We start from the raw sequence: 8,929 nt of genomic DNA on the forward strand, positions 1-8,929 counted from the left end.
AAAAAAAAAAAAAACTCACACAAGTCCTTCAATGGCCCCGTTCTGCCCCTGGGAACATGCCCTTCTCCCCAGGGGCATGGCCCCTCTCTCTTCTGCCCACTAGTTACTTAGAGAACGAGACTTTGAGCTGATGACTTTCAGAGCCTTAAATGTTTAAAAGCTAGCCTTTTATTTTCATCTCTTACCTAACATGAAAATCCCCCAAGAACACATTTTTCACTGTATTTATCCATCACATGCTAAAACAACCCAGGACAAATGTAAAAGGCTTTCCATTGAACTAGGTGTGCCTTCCCCATTATTCTATCTCCAAAAACTTTCACAGCAAAGAATTTGTAAAAGATTATCACATGATCACAGTTAGTGTTTTTCTCTTTTAAATTCTTGCTTCTTTGTGAACCCCAATATTATAAATTACTGTTTAAGTAAGGTTACTTATTATTTAAAAGAAACTTCAGCTTTTTACAAATCAAAATGCATACGTATTCTTTAAAACATTGTCTACACATCTATGTATGGCTGTGTGTACTCACACTTAGCAGTATAATCTATCTTCTATGTACATATAGATAGGTAGACATATACTCATACACAGTATATATATCAGGTACATGTATAAACACACATACATACACAGGTATATGTTTATGTACAGGTACACAGCACAAAATAATGGTTAAGAGTATAGACAGACTCTGTAGCCAGTCTGTTTAAATTTAAATTCCAGATCCTCTGGGTCTTCCTGGTAGCACAATCAGCACAATCAAGCTATTTGCAGCCACTATAGCATGAATTCGATACCCAGCCAAGGATCTGACCCACATGGCATGGCAGACCCCTCCTGACCCACCTTCAGCAGTGTATCTCAATCCCTCCGCATGTTCCGTTCCCCACTCTATCTCTGGTGAGTCCTCTCAACACTTTAGTGCAAGGGTTCCCTCTCATCTCTGTCCTATACCCCAGTTCTTGTATGCATGCATAAATAAAAATAAATCTTTAAAATAACACACACACCCAGTGGAGCTGTTAAGATCTACCAATGCCTCAGCTACCCCTGAAACAACTACATCAGAATACATAGGGTGTCTGGTTACTGCTATTTCTTAAAAACTCCTGTGTGAGTCTAAAGCACAGTCAGGGTGAACAAGTGCCATGTAGCCAGGCTATGGCCATCAAATGTTAGAGAACATGGTCTAACCAAAAGCCCTTCTCTACAGGTAAAGTGCTAGCCACATGCATTCATGTGCCAGGCAACACCAGCCCAACTTCACAAAGATATCTAGTGGATAGTTTCTTCAAGAGGTGCTGTCTGCCTTGTCCCCAGATCTCTCCAGATTAAAAACTCCTGCACAGTGAGGCTAGAAATTGTGATATGAAGCTGCTTTTGTTGCTACCTGGCTGCGCTCTCCAGGTAAGGCTCAGTCCCCAGCTTCAATTCTACTTGAGGAAGTATTTTAAAATGCAAAGTAATGACAAAGGCATAGTTATACAGGAGGGATTGGGCTATTATTAAACAAAATATATTATTTGAAAACTGAGGTACTATTCATTTTCTCAACAAATACTTATTGAAGGAGCCTCCAGCTGCCTGGACTTTTTCAAGGAGTTTTGTCTTTATCTGTGCCTCTTTGTTATGTATCTGGGAAAGAGCTGAGCCTGGCATCTTTTTATTCTGCCACCTTGACAGAGCTCCCCTCTTTAAGTAGTGGTATGTAAGGTTGCTACTCTTTTCAGTTGTTTGGTTTATATTGGTTGATGCATGTGAAGAACAGACAAGGGTAATTTGTAAAGGAAAGGGCTTCTATGTGCCCATGAGCAAAGACACCAGCTGCCAGCATTGCCTGTGAGCAGTTTTCAATGAATGAGTCAGCCACGGAGTGAGAAACAATGCAGTTTTCATTGGGTGAATGCGGTGTGTGGTCTAGCTCTAGGCTTCACAGAGGCATGGAGTATAATACTGACTGACCCCAGCAATGCAAATATTTAGCACAGGCTGGCAGCTCTTTCTTTTCAAGACTGTATCATTGTTTTTATGTTTTACTGAATTGTAGTTTAATACAGTATTAAGTATACAGTGTTTTTTAGGCTAAATCATTTGGTCAGTATAAATACCTTCAAATGCCCATGCAGCTGTCATGGGTGGAGATGAGGGACCAGGAAGAGAAAAGGAGAGCCAGAGATTCTCACAAATCTCGGGCTGGTGATAACTATCACTTCTTTAAAATGCAAATAATCAGATTCACACACAAAATACCATATACACACAGATAGATACACACATGCCAAACAATGAGTACACACTCCCACACCAAACCAATATACAAAAGCACTGGTTTTCTTTCAGCATTACTCACTTGGAAGGAAATCTTGATTTCATTTCAGGCCAATGATAATGATATTTCTATTTAAAAACTGTTAAAGATAAGACACGACTTCTTGTGAGCTAGCAAGAACTAGCGAAGTGGAGATATTTACAAAGAGTAAGTTTTGTGGACGGGGGTCTCAAGATACAGAAATGTTGACAAATAAGTCACCATAACATAATACATTATTTGTAACATTAATGTTGCATGTTTCTTATATTTCTGAAATAACAGGTACAATAATAATGTTAAAGGAGAAAAGATAAGTCCTTCTCTCCCTCCCCTTCTCCCTCCCTGCCTTCTCTCTGTCCTTCACTCCCTCCCTCTTTCCTTTTAAGACTTCCATGGTATTTGGTATATTCTTTCAATTATTTCTTTTACATTTCCCTTTTTTGCCATCTGGATTATTTCTATTTTTCTGAATATTTCCCCTTTTGTGGGCATTTAGAGTGTTTGCAATTTTTTGAACCAAACTTCTTATTAGCAACTTTGCATGCATACCCTGTGCTTGAGTAAGATCATTTTTGTAGAAGTTATTCCCAGTTGTTGAATAAAGAATACCTGCCAGGTAATATCTTAACAGATGTTGCTAACTTGCCTTCTATAGATGTTGTAACAATTTACATTCTCAGTCAGTTGCATTAAGTAAGTTCCTATGTGCCCACATCCCCATTATTGGGGTTCCTTTAGTTTTTGCCAATCTGAGATTATCTTTTTTCTTATTTGTATTTATATATTTGATTTCCTTATTTGTATTTTTCTGATTACTCAAAATCTTCTCTTAGAAATATTGGTCATAAATATTTCTCGTTCTGGGTTTGTTTTCTATTTCACATTCTTTGTTTAGTTTTGTAATGAATTGTTTAGCTTTCTCTTCTGATGTGTAGGTACCTTTTACCTATTGTGATTTATATGTATAATATTTTTCCATTATGTCACTGTAATATTGTTTTGTGCTAAGCTTTTTAGTAGGAGTAGATATTACCAAGAAATTTTTTCATCAAACTTAAAAAAAAAAATTTATCTTGAAATAATTTTAGATGTTCAGAAAAGTTGCAAGGATAGCAGACATCGCTCCTGTCTGCTTCACCCAGCTTCTCCCAACTTTAACATGTTATATAATTGTTGTACATTTGCCAAACCCAGGAAATTAACCATGATACAATACTACTCACTAAAGGGCAAACTTTGTTCAGGTTTCACCAATTTTTCCACTACTGTCAATTTTTTAATTCCAAGCTCTCATCCAGGACACCCGGATGCTCTTATCATCAGGTTTTCTTTGTCCCTTCCAACCTCCTTCAGATAACTTATCTCATTAATTTTTGGTCTACACTTACTGTATTTCCTTTTGCAAAAAATAAATACATATACAGCATCTTATTTCTTATTTCTCTTATGCAAAAATATTAGCATAAGAAAAGCATTCAATATTAGCATAAGAAAAGCATTCAATATTAGCATCCTATATAGTCTCTTGCTTCATTTACTTTGCTCACTTCAACAATAGCCTATTGCTACCAGTAGTTCCATTTTAAAATACAAAGCATTGACTCAGAAAAGCTAGGCAGCCTTTCTGTCAAAACCAATAAATGGAGGAACTAGGAAAATACACTTGACCTCTGATGCCATCAATGATTCTTACAGTCTTTTCTGTTTTGTTTGTAATTAGTTTGTAATTTTCAATATTAGAGTTAACAAGCAAAACAATATGACATTTCTCTTTTCTGGAAATAGTACTACTCCCCAGGAAGCAATTCCAGTCTGCTCAGACAGGTTGATGATATGTTTAATGAGCACTTGGAATAACTCTAATATTTCCTGTTGTGGCAAAGCTCACTTTCAGATTTTTTTCTTTGAGAGTTGAAAAAACTCTGCAGATTATTTGCTTCCTTATCATCCCACACTCCTTCTGTTTATTCTTTCTTTAGGCTTCCCAGCTGAGATACATAGTACTTTGCAAATCTTTACAATTTGATATATGAGAATTGACATTATCGCCAAAATCATAGCAAATGAAACTATTGTACAGTTTATCCTTTACAAAAATTCTAGCAGTTAGAAAAAATTACCTTGACTATTTACAGAAAGGGACACATGTGGCAACACCACATTTATTAATAAGCAAATTCATCTAATATGTCCATTAATCACAGAAAGATTTCAAAAAGAGAAGAGTGGCCCAATTTTCTCAAGACTTCAGCTCCCCACCTCTTAGTACAGTGAGCAGTTCCCCTGCCATGCAGCTCAGTAGGTGAGAGCTCACCACTTTCTTCACCATTTAGCCCCAACCCCAAAGACCAAAAGCACACAAGCAAGAAACACCACTGTTCTAAGGAGAATACCTGCATGGAGGGGGAAAGTAGAAGGGACGGTCCATCAATGGAAGTGAGATCTCTCCAAGGATCCGGAGGCACTCAACTTATCTTAGAAGTCCAATGCAATTTAATGAAAGCTGAAAGTGTGATCACTTAGCCACATGAGACCTACATGGTCATAAAAAAAAATGCTGGAGAAAATCAAGCTTGCCAGTTAGCTTATGATGCTCTTTGGCTTTCACTTTGGACTTACATGAAGGATTTGCATTGATCTAAGAGACCATCTCTGCATTCTACCCAGACCAAAATACTTATTCATTGGGCACCTGCAACTTGTCCTAGGGATCACCAAGAACAGGAGTTGTACTGTCTAAGGAACTCTTGCAATGTAGGCAGGTAGTACAAGAAGCAGAGGCATTCAGAGGAGACTATTTATCCGTAAGAGTTTTCAGTCTCTGAGCACAGGCCCTGGAGGAGGTACTAGGAAGTTGTTTTGGATGAAGTTTTCTTGTATGCATTAACAGTCCTTCATTAAGAAGATTGGAGCAATTAATGTTATCTTGATTAATGAAGCTGAATTAGCTTTGTAGTCTCTACTGATTCCCTGTTCTTGCTAGCAGACAAAATTTGAAACTAACTTAATGTAGCCCACTGGGCAGAATTTTACACTGGATTGGAATCCTGCTGTAGCTGTTCTCAGTGAAGCATTTAGCAAAGTCAGGCCTGATCAACTTGTCTATAAAATGAGGCAAATTAGAACATAGTTTTTACAGGTATAGATCACAGAGATGAATGCAAGTTGGCCTGGTCATCACCAAACCTCAGTTATTAATGTGTAAAATGAGAATTATATTACATCATCTTCAAATTTGTTTAAAATCAGTGGCTCTCAAAATGTGCTCTCAACCCCAGATCTAGCGAATCATGAACTATGATAGTGAAGCCCCAAAGTCTGTTTTACTGGCCTCCAGGACATCTGATGAGTACTGAAGTGTAAGGACTGCTCCTCTAAGCAATGGTGCTTCACCCTGGTTGAGCATTATAAGCACCTAGTGGTTTTTTTTTTAAGATTTATTTATTTATATATACAGAGCTGGGGTACAGGCCGATAGGTGCAGGGACTGTGAGAGGCTTCACCAGAGACTGAATGGGGAGCAGAACAGGCAGCTTGACGAAGTGCACTGCTGAGGGGAGCAGCAGGCGGGTCAGGAGAGGTCTGCCATGCCATGTGGATCACCTCCGGGTTGGGGATCGAACTCATGCTGAAGAGGCTTTAGCTTCTTAGTGCTGTGCTTTAACCCGCTGCACCACCAGGGAGGGCCCACCTGGTGAATTTTTTAAATATTCTAATGTGAAGTTCCAACCCCAAGAGTTTCTAATGTGATTGAATATATATTTAAAAGCTCCCCCATTTAATTATAATGTATTATCAGATTTGTTCTCAAGAGTAAGTAACACACAGTGTATAGCATACAGCAATTTCTCAAATGTCATTTATTACTCAGTTATCGATAATGTATCCAGAATGTATTAGGTGACATTTGGGGTAGCTGCATTTATTGGGTTCTCCTATGTGGAATTCAGAAGTAGTTCTGAAGATAGCTGTATCCCACCTGTTGTCAGAAATCAAAGACACACCTCTCCAAAGAGCATAAATGCTAATATATATATGCTACCAGGCTTCAGGAAAGGAGAGCAGACAATGGAATGGCCCGTTTATCAGGCAGTAGGGGCCCCAAGACTTAGATCTACCAACCCAATAGGCGGAGGGCATGGACTTAGGTCACATTTTGGGTACCAGAATTTTCCCACACCTTGGGGAGTGAGCTTGGCAGTAGCTCATCAGGCAGACAGGGGGACAGCGGACTGCAGACTGGCGGAGGCCATGGTGGTGTGGGCTTTTGCCTATATATCAGCTGGCAGTCAGATCCTTCTCGTATCTTAGATGGCTCATGAATGAGGTCTGGAGCCAGATCAGAATGAGGTCTGGCTTTATTTGGAGAAACAGAATTGGTTGGGACAAACAAGTTTTATTTTAACAACAGGGTTATAGGTTATCTAATTTAAATGGTCAGACTGGAAAACAGTTGTTAGATCTGGTTAATGCTAAGCTGTGGCAAAAAGAATGCACAGTTAGTTTTGGGAAAGGTTTTAGCTTGTGGTGGCTGGTTTCACACCCAGCTGCCTGCCAAGTACATGACTTGTGTTGGGTTGCAAAGTGGAATAAGTAATGGTGTGACAGTAAGTCAGGGCCCAGTTTGAATGTGATCTTTGCCACTGACTAGCTAAATCGCTTTAGGAAAGTCATTTGACCCCTCTGAGATTTAGGGATGTCATTCCAGAGTGAAGATGAAACACTCTCATATGGACTGGCAAGCAGGAAGCAGTATATTCACTGCTTCAGTCTTTCTTTCTCCCTCTTTTCCTTCCTTCTGCCACACCTCTTTCATGCTTTCTTTTACTTGTGTTCATGGCAAGTTACACTCCAGTTACACTCCACACCCAGTTTTCTCTAGTTACTTATATGCATCCCTATACTCTAGAGTAACTCTGGGCCAGGGAGGAACCTCCACAGCCCTTGATCTTTCTCCATTAAAGCTCCATCTGAGCCAGCCCTTGGGAGCCAGAGTCAAACTACCAGTTCCCTAGAGCCCTGCTCTGGCCCATCTCATTCTTTTAGCATGAAAATCTACAGAGGTAAAAGGGTCTTTCTGCAGAGAAGGAAGATATAATAATGTTGCTCTACCCTCTTTATCCTTTCTACCAAATTGCCAACTCAGTATGGGGGAAGGAATTAGGAAAACATTTCTCTGTTATTCCCTTATTTGTGGGATACAGGTTTGAGGCAAATCCTCCCACAGGTCAGAAGGATATGGGCTCAGTTTTCCCAGTAAATTAAAATCCACACCCAAAAGTTCACTACTGATCAACTTTCACCTTGTATTGTTTCCAGTAACAACCTTTGATCTCTTCCCTCTATTTGGGCCAATGATACTAACAAGAAGAAATAGAGAAATGACCATCAAGTCTGAAGACAATGTGAAAGCATAGGAGATAAACAGAACAAATAAATATAATGGTTCCCCATAGTTCTAAGCTGGCCAAAGGATTGAGCAGGTAAAATTCTAGTTGGTGGACTGAAGACTAAAGGTCGGTGGGCCTGAGACTAGAGACAAGATACCAGACACATCCTTTTCTATTTTTTGATTCCCTTCTTTTTCTAAGAGCTGGTTTCTCCCTGAGTATTATTCTTAGGCACAAAAGTTGGTGTTGCAGGGACTAACAGATGCTGTTGGTGCATCTCTGCATATTCCCTTGGGTCTTACCATTTCAGTGCATGTCATTCAGTGTCCATCTGCCAGCATCTGCACATCTGGCAGCTGAGATCTTCTGCCTGTGTGTAGAGCAGGTCAGAAGTATTCTCCAAGAATTGCCATGCTTTTCTCCCCTCTTCACCCTTCCCTCAGTGCTGCTCAGGCTATCCCACACTCTCCTGCTAAGCTAGCTCGGCCATCATCTCCCTTGCCACCACCATGACTATAGGATCTCATCAGCCACGATGAAATGTCCTCCAACACTTAACTGAGAGAGAACGTGGATGGGTTGTGCCTGGAGGTGGAGGGGAAAAGGGTCTGTAGGGCTGAGGGTAACACTGTTGATTTGTTCATTAGTGGAAATGCCTGCACGGATAGTCTCATACACAAAGGCACCAAAAACACAATCATCACTGGTTTTAAAATTGTCATGAATCATCACTTGCAGGGAACCCACTTCACAAAAGAAGCCTATTAGAAGTACATCAAAGATTATTACATGAAATCAGCTGAAGGTACACTTGAAGAACAGAGACCAAAAAGAATCAAACCTTTAAGACAGGAGCTGCAGAACAAATCACAGCCTTGATAATTTTTAAAACTATTAGTTCTTTTTTGGTAAAAACATGGATCTAGATGGTATGGTTGCTTTGCTGGACAACATTAGGATGGTGTGACCCCATATATGATTTCCCATAAGGATGGCTTGGAAATGGAAAAATGTTGACAACTTTGGCGGTTAGTTTGGGTCTATCTCTGGTGATTATAATTGGTTTGTGCTTTTCATCTACACAACACTGGAACAGATAAATGGTGCTGATGACATCGTGAGCTTTTCATTTATTTTTTGACCTTGATTTATTTGGAATGGAGGCATTATTTTTTTATTATTATTACAAAGTTTATTTTTACATCATTTTGCACATTTTTTTTT

General features: G+C 39.4%; 1 pseudogene; it reads left to right on the forward strand.

The window, feature by feature from the left end:
* The window catches only part of LOC101629220, a 21,018-nt pseudogene extending 12,296 nt beyond the window's left edge, over window positions 1–8,722 (forward strand).
* The last annotated feature ends 207 nt before the right edge of the window (window positions 8,723–8,929 follow it).

This window comes from Condylura cristata, unplaced genomic scaffold (genome assembly GCF_000260355.1).
Source record: "Condylura cristata isolate star-nosed mole 26May11 unplaced genomic scaffold, ConCri1.0 scaffold00004, whole genome shotgun sequence".
NCBI lineage: Eukaryota > Metazoa > Chordata > Mammalia > Eulipotyphla > Talpidae > Condylura > Condylura cristata.